At 40.8% G+C, this 12,244-nt stretch overlaps 1 long non-coding RNA gene across 2 annotated transcripts; it reads right to left on the bottom strand.

The window, feature by feature from the left end:
- Nucleotides 1-1,761: 1,761 nt before the first annotated feature.
- On the bottom strand, nt 1,762-8,985 carry LOC111927293 (uncharacterized). Of its 2 annotated transcripts, none has more exons than XR_002863499.2 (4): nt 8,635-8,985; nt 8,305-8,395; nt 5,525-5,647; nt 1,762-1,946 (listed from the first exon to the last, which is right to left on the bottom strand). It is a non-coding gene; the product is annotated as an uncharacterized LOC111927293 (long non-coding RNA). The 2 variants fall into 2 exon arrangements; XR_002863498.2 differs by lacking the exons at nt 1,762-1,946; nt 5,525-5,647 and adding exons at nt 7,289-7,410; nt 7,504-7,642.
- Nucleotides 8,986-12,244: the final 3,259 nt, after the last annotated feature.

Here is a 12,244-nt window from a genome sequence, read left to right as displayed (position 1 = left end):
TTTATAAATATTGCCTAAACTGCACCCCTACCTTCCTCTCTTTCAGCCTCCTTCCTATTTCTTATTCTCTTCCTTTCATCATAGTAATTTCCTTCTGACTCTTTCTTTTATTTCTCAAAATCACTGGTCCTTCTCCTGGTTAATTTAAGCTTCTAAAATAGCTATGAAAAAGCTGATTTTCCCAAAGAAAAAATAAAATGTTGACATCAGACAATAAATCACTTCTAAGACTACTACTACTAGTATTTCATATTCAGCAATAAAAGACAGACAAATGGCAAAAAGAAGTTAACTTTTAAAAGTTACTGATAGAAGCGTGGTTTAAGAAAAATGTAAAGCACACGCATATACATATATAAATATGTATATATAAAAGAACAAATAACTGCAAAGTATCTACTAAATCTAACTGGGAAACAGACATCAGGAGTATCAAATTCTTAATCTAGTTTTCTTCTTTTCCATATGTGAGATAATTCTTTTCTTCAAAAAGTAATTATTAAGCACAAAGCAGATATTAATTTTGTGTGTGATTGCCTGCAGTTTCCCCCATTGATACTGAATCAGAGAATATCCAGAGGAATAAACTGAGACTATGCACTGGAATGTGGGAAAGCAAAGAGAGAGCAATTATGACTGAAATATTAGGAATTATGTTTTATATTTGCAAAATCTTGTATTTTCCAGGTTTTACTCCAAGGGTGAGATTCTCATGATTTAACCATGGCCATGCAGGGCCGTCTCAATTGCTGTAAAGCATCACATCAGTCCCCAGTTGCTGGTCCAAGCTGTGTGCCAGGTTTTGTGCCATGGCTCTCAGCCTTGTGCAGATGTTTTGTGGGCCTGAAATGGCATGAGTTCCTCTGTCCAGGCACTGGAATTGCAAAAATGTCAGTGACAGCCACACGCATTCTCTGTGTTAAAAAGGATTGATAAAGACCAAGAAACTTGCAGGCTTGTGTCTCTCAGCTTAATTTCTGTATCAGCAAATTAATTCAGTGGTGCCATGAGGTGCAAAAGATGGATGCATTAGGGATGAGCGTGTGAAAGGCAGTCCCAGCAACTGTGCACAGCCAAGAACAGGTCCTAACCTCAGCCCAGTGCCCTTCTGAAGAAGAGGAAGGTCACACTGTTCCTGAAGTAGCATAAGCCATGTCAGCCTGTTAAGCATTACACAGAATTCCAGAGAGGCAGGTCAGCACGACAAGGAAATACAACCCAGATACCTTGTTTATCTGCCAGAAAGTGAGAAAATATATTGCTGTTGGTTTCAAATTAAAATGTGTTTTAGTACTCCATTGCTCTCTGGAGAGTTTATTGTATTCATCCATCATTATTGGTTAGCTACATGTCCTGACATATATTGTGTGTGCTTTAGAAAGCTGAGATTGTCGGCATTTCCCAAATTCCTAACATTTAAAACTATCTGATCCCCCATGGGACATCTGGATTTGTAATGCTTTTGAGCACAAGTATTCCTCCTCAGCATTTTGTGTAATACTGAGAGGATGAGCTACCATAATGAAATGAAATATAACATTAGCACATATTAAGAAACCACAGGAAGGTGGGGCTTTCTTGCTGAACACTTATCTGCTTGATTTTGGAATCCCACAACTTCAAGGAGATTTGACTACTTTGGAGTAGGAATGACAAACTGGAAATATCCTTTTCTATTAAAGGAAGGGACATACCTATATTTCAAAAGCCATTAGAATCCAGATTGTGAATGTCAACAGAAATAAAGGTTGTGCACTCTGCTAATTACAGATTAAGTTTACTGACACAACACTCTTAGCTGGGAATACTTACATCACCAACAGATTAATGCTGTCTTTAGCAACCTAATTCACCAGCTGCCAATTTTTAGTATAATCTGCACAGTGGCTGTGTGTCCAAAGATTTGCCTGCCTCACATGGCTGCTTGCTGGATGAGTAACTCAGGACTGTAAAGAAAAAAAAGAGGAGAAAGGGAATTTTCAAGGGATCTGCTCAGTAATTAATTTATTCATGATGCCAAACCTGAGAGTAATCAGGTTTGCACACTGCCTCGTCCCCAGTGTGCCTTTATTCAGTTCAAGTCCAGGTGGTACATGGTGCCAAGTCAGAAGAGGACTCTTGCCCTACCAAGTCCACCCGTTTAGGCTGCTGGTTTCTTTAAACAGCCTCTTTTCCATAGAAGGGGACCATAGCATCCATCATCAGAGAAACAGCACAATCCACTTTCTCTGGAAGAACCTCACAAAGAAAAACCGAATAAAAACCAGAGACCCATGAGCAGAGATGCATCTCACTCCTTGCCCATCTCAGTGTAGGCTAAAGAAGCATGGCAACAGGTGGAAAGGTGTTATGGAAACAGTTTTTTTCTGTTTACATTCTGGCAAACTTTATTTTCCTTCCCTCTATGTAAATTCACTTATGAGTTGTTAAATCTTCCTTGGCAGCTTTTCGTGGAGGTGGGGGTCAGGCAATGGAGGGCTCCTATGCTTGAAGCAGGATGGTGCATCCTGGCTAGGGCAGGGATTGATGCTGGAGGCAGCACACCTCACACAGCCCAGCATAGAAAACAGAGGCAGCAGAAATTCATTTCATATTGAAGAAGAAATTCTGGGTACCAGAGATTTCAGCTTCACCTTACCCGAAATTGTTTCTGTGGTTTTGGTGGCTCACCTCCACACCATAGGATGCACTGTAACAGTAGTGCCTGGGGCTGCCAGCCATGCAAATCTTACAATGTCAGAAGTTGCTTCCCAGGATATAAAACTGTTATTTCTTCTGTTCAAAGCACTATATGACCACATTTAACAGTTTTATTTCCCTTGTCTTTGCCTTCTCTGAGAGCCTACAATACAATATGGTAAGCAAAGGCACCAGTTTCTTTATAACAAAGCATTGTTCTGACAATACATTGCATTTATCTTCAGGCTTCTCTGGGGTGCTTTTGGGGCATAACCAACCTCCTCCATACTGCACCTTCTTTCTTTGGTTTTAACACATTTTGGAAATGATCAGTGTATGTTACTCCCTCTTTCTTTCTTTTTTTTTTCTTTTATTTTTTTCTTTTGCATCTGTGTCTTGTTAAGGTACAAAAATCCATGGATATTCAAAGCACAAAGTTCTTTTTGTAACTTTTGAGAGGTGAGTATGATATAAGCAAAATAATTACTTTTGCAAGTAAAATTGGCTCAGTTCTGTCCAATTACTCTTTTGGAGCTACATTTCAATACACCTCTGATCAGATCAACCATTTTCCATTGCAGTATTTTTTGCCTCTGTGTTATTTTAAGCTTACCCTTACCATGGGACTTGAATTCATTTGGAACTCATTAATAATCAGTATAATTCCCTTTCATTAGAAATCTCTTATTGGAGCAACCTCTTGTTGTGACAATTCCCATGAAATCACCATCTTTGTAGAGATGGAGCTGGTGACGATTAAATAATATGTAATTTTATAGTAAACTAATATTCCCCAAAATAATAAAATGCCTTAACATATTCCATGCATAGTTAATAGGGGATCAGAAGGATGAAAGGTACAGATAGGATCACTTTCTTGGATATCAGAATTCCCCTTTTTTAGTGTGGCACAGTAGAGGGATTTTGTGTTTCATATATATGCATTTTTCACTGCACAGTGTATTTTTTTTTTTTGCCATGTATAATGGAACTCACAACATGAAATGCTGACAAAGCTGATGAAGACAGCGTCTTCCCAACAATAACACAATGGCTTGGCAGTTCATCATGTCTGAAGAGAAGAATTTGTAATCAAAGACATTGGAAGCTTGTGAAAGAGAGGTTTATTAAAAAAAAAAATTAAAAAAAAATTAAAAAGCATTTGTTTCTTGGAGCATGGACTGCAATCTCTGTTTTTCTCTAAATTTTCACTGGGGAAATATATCAGTATTTTGACCCTCTTTACAAGTCTGTGCTTTTGTAGAAATTCCTGTACCAGGCTAACAAAGCTGTGCACAAGTATTCATGCAAGGGGTGTCACTGTGTCGCATTTCTCTGAACAATAACAGGCTGCAGAGTGGGAAGAAATTTTAAGCAGCTTTGAAAGAACATGGAACAATTCCTTTGTTTTGCAAGTCTTCTATGTGTATGACTACTCCGCCATGTGCCGGAAAACTAACACAATAGTTCGGCTAAATTTGGTGAGACTAAGGATTAAGAAAGAGCCTTTTCTACAGCCACACTTCTGCTGATAACTCTTGAATTCTTGTCTGGAAGACAAGGAGGAAAAGAGTAGTCAGCTTGAGTGGGTCTGGAAGTAAATCCCCTTATTTGAAGGAGAATGAGGACAGGAACAAGGACATGTCCTATGAGCAATTAATTGTCTGTTTTGCTGTCCAGCCTTGATCCTACGTCAAAGATGGCAAGTGTCTTGGGGCAAAAGTTTATTTCAAATGTGTGCAATTACTGGTGGCATTTCTGTTGCTACAGACCAGACCATTTTCTCAAGAAACTCCTGACTCTAACAGTGTTTGAAGGATCCACTTTCAAATTACCCCCCTCATTTCTTCTACTTCTGTGACTGGATGCAGTAGAAAGCTGCCATTCAGGATGCAATAGGAGGTTGCCATTCCTGTTGGCTTGAAACGTTGGTTTGATCCACAGGAAAATCTACTGTACCTGTGGCTGGACTAAAGTGACAATGACTCTGTGCTAGGCAGAAGGGCTGTGACTCATCTGCCCAAGGGTAATGCGGACAATTCTCTGCAAGCTGGTCATCTAAGCCACTCTTCAGCTCGTAGCTATGAGTCTTCTCTTTCTACATGGGGCATTTTTACTGTGCTCACCTCAAGTAAGTGGAAGTTCCAGTTCCTCTCTCTGTACCACAGTGAAAACATCACTGACACCTTGGGTGCGGGCAGCTGGCCTATGAGAGTCACTGCCAAGAGAATTCAGTCCCATCCCTGGTGGTGGGACTCCAAAGGGACCTCCCTTTGGTTTTCAGCGTGAGGAGACAAAGCTCCTGATAAAGCAAAGAGTTTCCTTAAACTCTTTCACAGCTCAGATGCATGGTGAAGAAAGAGACCTTCATCCTCCTAATGAGCAAATGTGTTCAGAGTAAATGCACTCCTTGAAGGGCGTTAATGCTTTCATCACCACTGGCTAATGAGCCTGAACTTGCACCTTGTACTAGATACTAATCAGATTCCTCTTTCTGTAGTCTCTAAAGCACTGCAATTCGAGCTGCCAGCAGGCAGTGATGCTGTCTAAAAATAACTGCACATGGGTGTTCTTATTCAATATTTCTGTTACAGGAGTTGGCAAAGGTTTAGTCCCAGGCAAGAGTGGGGCTCATTTTAATATGCATTGCATTCTTAATTTCTTTTAAAGTTATTATTAACTTATTCCATTTACAAAATCAAATAAAAAGACTTTTAACTGAAGAGTTACTGTTTCTTGTATAATGTAATTTGATTTTTTCCCCTCCAAATTTCAAATTACTTTATTCCTGTTCTGTTTTTTTTTAATCATTTGCATAATCTACAACACTTTCAGTACTTCTTACTTTGCATAAATCAATTTCACTTCTTGTTCACTTCATCACTTTCAAGGGGATTCCTTTCTGCTTTACTGGACTTAAATTAATCCTCTGGAGAAAGTAGTGTCATGACACGGCCAGCATCAAAATCTGCATAATGAAAGCAATTTTTTCCATTTAAATTGGCACTCAAGAATATCACTGCTCATTAGCAGACTTTAGATCTTTTATTTCATTTTAAATGAGAAGGACAAGCATTCTTTCCCTAATATGAGTTTCTCACATAAGAATTTGTTCAAAGACCTTTAAATTTATAGCAGCGTAAGTTAGGTGCCTAAATACATTAAAAAAAAAAAAAAACTGCCTATGTGATTTGTAGAGTATTAACACTTGTAGAAAGATTACTGGAATTTTCAGGCTTGATCAGACTGGTGGTCTGTCTCATCTGGCTTCTCTCTGGGGTTAAAACTGATCTGAGAAGATGGCTGAATAATGGATGGATGTGGAATCACTCACGATGAAAGGGGAATTTCTGACTAATTCTAGGCACTCAGCAAATGCTTTTGCTGGTGATGATCTTAGATCTGGAAATCTGGAAATCTGTACTGAAACTTTTCACAGAGAAAAGCACTGAGTATTAGCAGAAGGAAAGCTAAAAAAAAAAAAAAAAGCTCTTAGCCTGAAAAGGGGTGAAATTCAAAATCTGTGTTCCTTGCCTATTCAGAACAAGCACACAGCTGCAAAGCAGCCACATCTGTTTTGCTAGAAGTCTCCAGAGCTAGTTAGCCTTCCAGGATAGATACCCTCACACTTTCCCCACAGTCTGCAGGGTTTATCATTAATAATTCTGTATTTATCTTTCCCAGTTTCAAAGGAACGATCTGCGTCTGGGGGAGGGAGGACCCTCCTTGCCCCCCTTCTTGCCCCTGGGCCAGTAACACAGCTGCAGGATGGTTCAGGCTGAGCTCCTGACATGCCTGTAGCCCTGCTCAGGCTCCAGAGCCCGGGGCTGCCATGGCTGGCTGCTCTCAGTGGCCTTGCTTCAGGCTCTGATACGCCTGTCCTGCTCCACTCAGCTCAGTCCTCCCCAGACAATGCTGCTCTTCAGTGATTGCAGGCAATCTGGGCTCCACGCTGACCTTTTCCATTCTGCCCTGTCACCGCTCCTCGCAAAATAAATGTGTTACTAGGTTTGGTCCAGTTGTCAAAAATAACCTTCTCTTTATTTTTAAGATGAAGATTATTTTCCTTACTTCACCTGCAACTCATTGTTTCCATTTGAATATTTCACAGGATCAAGTAGCAATGATATCTGCTTGCCTTTTGTTAAGTTTCCTGTGTTGTGAATGAGATGTTGCTTTTGTCTGCTAAATACAATGATAGAGAGCATCTAAAGACTCAGAAGAAAGTGTTGATGCACCTATTTCTCCTGCATAAATGTGTATTTTACAGACATTGACTACTTCATTGTCATTGCTATGATGTAAAAGGAACACAACAGAATAAATTGGACACAGGGAGCCTCTGATAAGAAAATATGTGTTTCAGTATCATTGAAGGTTATATTTCATTCGGTAACATTTGTGAAAGACTTTTTAAAAATTATTTTCCTAGTTAGTATGTATTATTCCAAAATGTCTTTGATTTTAGAAATTGTCAGATAAAATGAATAATTTTCCCATCATTTTTAAATGTCTTGTCTGTATTACATATTCAGTGCCAAATGAAAGATTCCATTTATGCAAAATTTATTTATGCTAAAATCTGGAAACAATTTACATGCTAGAAAAGTGGAAGACACGGAGATCTTTTTTATTGTAAGACACATTAAAAACAAAACTTCTGTCTCACATATTTCAAGGTACACACTTCTGTTTTTTCTTCCATCAGTCTTCCCCTAATTCCCTGATCTGCTGTGAAATAAACATAAGAGCAAAGAAACTGCTTTTGACCCTGGATCAGCATTATTTTCTAGTTCATTTATCAATGTTTTTTAAGTGAGATACCTTGGTTGGTCAGATGTATAACTGCATAGAATTAACTCTTTTTAGAAAATGTATCCTGTTTATCCCAGTATCTTTTGAGAGCTGCATTTCTGAAGGCACTCACATTTTCTGCACTCATTCATGGACAAGATGCCTAGAGCTGGGTCAAGAGGAGAAGAGTGGCAATAGTGACAGCCTATCATTTGGATGTTGGGAGGGTGGAGAGGGGGAAGCTGAGTTCAATTCCTTCACCCTGCATTGTTTCAAAGCTTATGTTGCAGTTACTGGATGAAATGGATGGTGAATGGTGTAACTTGGACCTCAGTCTTCCATTTCCTTGGTGACTGTGCCAAACCCTTGGAAAGAGGGGCATAGCCATTTTATTGAAAGGCAGCAACCTTGCTCAGCCCTTTGGACAAATGTTGGTCAAGTGTTCTATACCCTGCATAGCACTGACCTGTGGGATAGGGCCACCTGCCAAAAGAGAGGCTGCTCTCTGATCAGCATTTTCTTTCTGTCAGCCTTGAGCATCCTCCTGCTGACATCATCACTAGGTGCTCCAGGTCCAGGCTGCTGTTTCCTTAGCCCCTAACCCACTCCAAGCCTTCTACAACAGGGCTGGTGGTTCCCCTTCATGTTTGTACTTGAAATATTCAATGTCTCTGGCTGGGAATTTCTTTTCCTCCTACCAACCCTTAGGTTTTCAGCCAGAAGAAAACCATTTGACTATTTTATGCCATTGTGAAGATCAGAACACTTGGGATGCAGGAAGGACATTATACAGCAAACTGTTAAAAATCCTACCACAAAAAAATTTCAGACCTAGTAGAGCTGTAGCTCCTATGGTCAGGATGGAAACTCCCTGTCTCCCTGGGGTCAGCTGATCACAGCAGTTGGAAGCCAGAGAAGGATCCTGCCACACAGCAATCAACTATGTCAGACTCAAAATTGTTTTCCTTCTTCTATTTGTATTAGGTTTTCAAGCACAAACAGCAAGCGTGCTCTTTATCCCAGGAGTTTTCACTCTAATGGGTTGTTAATGAGCTATCAATTACTTATGCAAAAAGAAATACACACATACAAACACATATAATACTATTCCTTAGCTGGAAGTTTTCTGTGTTTAAATATTGGGGGCTTTACCTTCCTCACCTGTGTCACTAGTCCTCCATACATCTTCATCTGCAATTACGCTATTACAAGGTCTAGCATGTAACACTTCAAGAAAGATTGTATATCTGAGGATCACAGGCTCACGCTCTAATCTCATGCAGCATTGGCAGGTCCCTGGGTAAGCTGATATGTAGCACTTCTATGCTATCGAGCAGTCCCAGTGTATTAATCAATCCTCAAGCCCTCTTGTGAAGCTCACTAGCTGTTAATCTTATTTCTAGAGGCACCGTCTCCTTCTTGACTGAGGATTCTTGAATTACAATGGCTAAAAAGCATTTCTATCCATTCACAAGAGGACCAGAAGCTAAACTTTCTCCCATCCAGCCTTTGTCATTCACACAGTGAGGACTGATCATTGTCATGAGCTTGACCTCATAATGAAATCAGTGACCTTGAAGGTGGCACAGGCAATGCAAATCCTCTTGTTCACCCCAAGTTTAGAAGCCGTTTGCCTGACTCCTTTGATCAGCTTCCTCATGAATGAGGAGCCCCCAGCAAGACCTGCCTGAACCACTTAAGTCTCTCCCTCCCATATGGCGCAGAGGAAGCATTTGTGTGGCCCAGGAGGATCAGGACACAGATCACTAAGCTCAGTCCTCGGGCTGCTATGGATCCTTTTCTTTCCTCAGGCTCCTCTCCTACATTTCTCTGCATATTCCACTCCCCATTAACCCTGTAGCTGGCCCCAGGGTAGCCTCCAGCTTGGGGGCCAACATCCTCGTACCCACCCCCGATTGCCTTCCCTGGCCCATCTCCTTCACTGCCACCTGCCAGAGATCCCTAAGCACTGTCTGGGCAGTTTGAGCAGAGCAGCCCACAGAGGTGCTGGTAGTGACAGTAAAAACCAACAGTAAGACAGGATAGAAAGCAATGTAAAAATGTAAAGAAATGTAAAAGTGTGTAACAGTATAGAAAAGACATTTATATTTTTTAAATGCATTGTTTTTATCCTATCTGTGTGTGCATGTATACATATTTGTGTGTGTGGCTCAACCATGTCCAACAAGCTTAACATGTTGGAATTATCCAGGCTGCTAAGGGTTAAAGTATTTATGAACTTGTTAAGAGATGAGAACATTATGCACCGTTCACGATGTTTAATTTTAACTGCCACGCTAGAGAGAATCTTTGATTACATTATCAGATTATTCTCATTGAATGTCGGTTGTATCTTTTATTTTTTTTTATTTTTTTTTTGACAGCGCTATTTCTGTGTTAGAAAATATATTCCTCCTAATTGACTGGAGATGGAGGATATTAATTAGCCAGGCTTTTCATGCAGAGGACTCCAGCTGCTGAAATCCTAGGCCCGTATAGGGTTAAATGTCAGTCTAGAAGATTAATGACTTAACTGAAAACATTTTATCACAGATACAGAAAATAAATCCCCTTCTCAGATAGCCACAGATGTGTGTGCCACTGAGGAAGGGAACTGTGCAAACCAATAAAACCTGCCTGCTCCTGCACCAGCAAACAGCAGCGATAAGACAAAAATCATTATGAGGATCAAAGTCGCTGAGCTCCTTGCCTAGAGCTGATGTTGGGAGCTGAAATACGAGGTGTGCTGCCTACCTGGGGTGACATTCTCCACAGAAGCTCAGAAACTGTGCCTTCACTTGGCTTTCTCAGCACGGAAAAGGAGGGATATGTGCCTTCATGCCAGGTTCACGTGCATGAGAATATCCTGTGCTGCTGCACAACCAGCTCTGAATTAAGCCTTAGGTGTCTGTTTTTTTCCAATTTCCAATTTCTCCTCCTTCCTTAAAATTAAAAAATCTTCCCATCATCCCACCTTTCCCCACATGCTTTCCCTTCCTTATATGATTCAACATAGCTGGCTGTGACTATAATGAGATGCAGCCAACAATGCACCTACTGTCAGTGGCATCTATAGAACATGCAGGAGCAAAATGAACAGAAATCTCTCCTGGAGCACAAACATTTAGCAGTGACAAGAACAGTGCACTGAATATAACACAAACGTTTGGCTGCATGAGTTTCAAGGCTTGCTTGCCCACAGGTAAGGAAATTAATCTGATGTTTAGATTAGGTTCATGTCTATACACTGTAAGTATGGATTTAGCGGCTTTTTGGCCAGAAATGAAATCAAAGGTGCTCAAACCCACAACCTTTAAAATGTTCTCTTTTCCAGGATTAAACCTTAATCTCTATTTCAGGATTAAACCTTAAATCCTTAAGGTTTTAATTGTTAAACAGCAGAACATTTGTCTTCATGAGGACAGAAAAATGTCACTCCTTCACCCACAGAAAAATGTGTCTTGGCTGGGTGGGTGACTACTCTAAAACTACTGCCTCACTCTAAACATTGACATGTTCAGGGAAAAAAGTGTATAAAAATAAATCCTTCAGGGCAAGAAATTGCATCATCTTACATTGCACTTTAAAGTTTTCAATGTAAGACTGCTCTGCAATTTTGCAAAAGCAGCTTTTGGTAGTAGGAAATCTTCCAGCAAGATTCCTCAAGGAAAGCCCTGTACACCAATACCACGGACATATACAAAACACCCACCTACTTCAAAAAGATTAATCTGCAAAAACGAGGCACTGAAGAGACCACATGACAGCTATTTGTACAACTTGTACTCAACCCACTTGCATGACTCTTGTGGCACAGCCTTACACGACCTTTCTCACTTGGTCACTTGGTGAAGTGCAGGGGAGAAGGTAAGGCATGTTTTGAGCAGGAGGTCAATATTTAATTTTTTCTCCAGTTTTGTAGCCCCAGATCTTGTCTATTGCAGAACTTTCAAACCAGTTCTGAATAAAGATTTGTCTATTTTCTCCTGGACTTTTCTTTAGGGTTATTATTACTTCTGAATACTTCAGATGCTGGTTTAGCTGCACTTTCTTGTAGATGCTGCCTCTTTTGGTGGGTGGAGAGTTGAGGCAGTGAGAGATAAAGGTCAGGGCGAACATTCTTTCCCCTGAGCAGCGTACGCAAGAGTAGGTTAGCTGATCAGGACATGCTTCCACTGTACTTCAGCTGCAGGTGTTATAGTGTCTACAATGGAGGGGAAAGAAAAGGAAGAGCTCCAGGATCATCCCATAGAAAAAGAGGAACGCCAGATCCTTGACTGTAAGCTTAAGTGACTGGGCTTTGCAGTGACAAAGGAAAATAATGGAAAGATGATTCAAGAATAGCCAGACTCCCGCTGGTACTGGAGCTGTGTTGTGGAGCTCTGCCTGGAACAGGAGCTCTGCCTGGATGCACTGGGGAGCTCCAGGATGGGCCACATCAGAGGAATTTAACCTGTCCATGTTCCCAGTATGGTTTTGGCTTCCCAAGAACAAAGCCTGTGCAAGAAGACTGTCCCCAGCACGCAGCCCAGCACAGCTGCCTGTTCCTGTCACAGCTGGAGGGTCTCCTCAGCCAGGTCTCACCAACAGGAGATCCGAACTGTGAGGGGTAAAGAGGCAGCATCACCTTGTGTGGGGAGAGGTCCTGCTGGGACAACTTTCAATCCTAATTTTCCTCTACTGTTCTCTGAAGTAATGAGCTGCAGGAAGGAATTTTCTTTTTATAGAAAGTTACACAAAGGAGCTACACAAGTTCTTTGGTTCTGCCTTT

This window comes from Cyanistes caeruleus, chromosome 2 (genome assembly GCF_971803275.1).
Source record: "Cyanistes caeruleus chromosome 2, bCyaCae1.hap1.1, whole genome shotgun sequence".
Classification (NCBI taxonomy): Eukaryota; Metazoa; Chordata; class Aves; order Passeriformes; family Paridae; genus Cyanistes; species Cyanistes caeruleus.
Note: the sequence above shows the minus strand (reverse complement) of the source record. Positions and strands in the feature narration are given on the sequence as shown.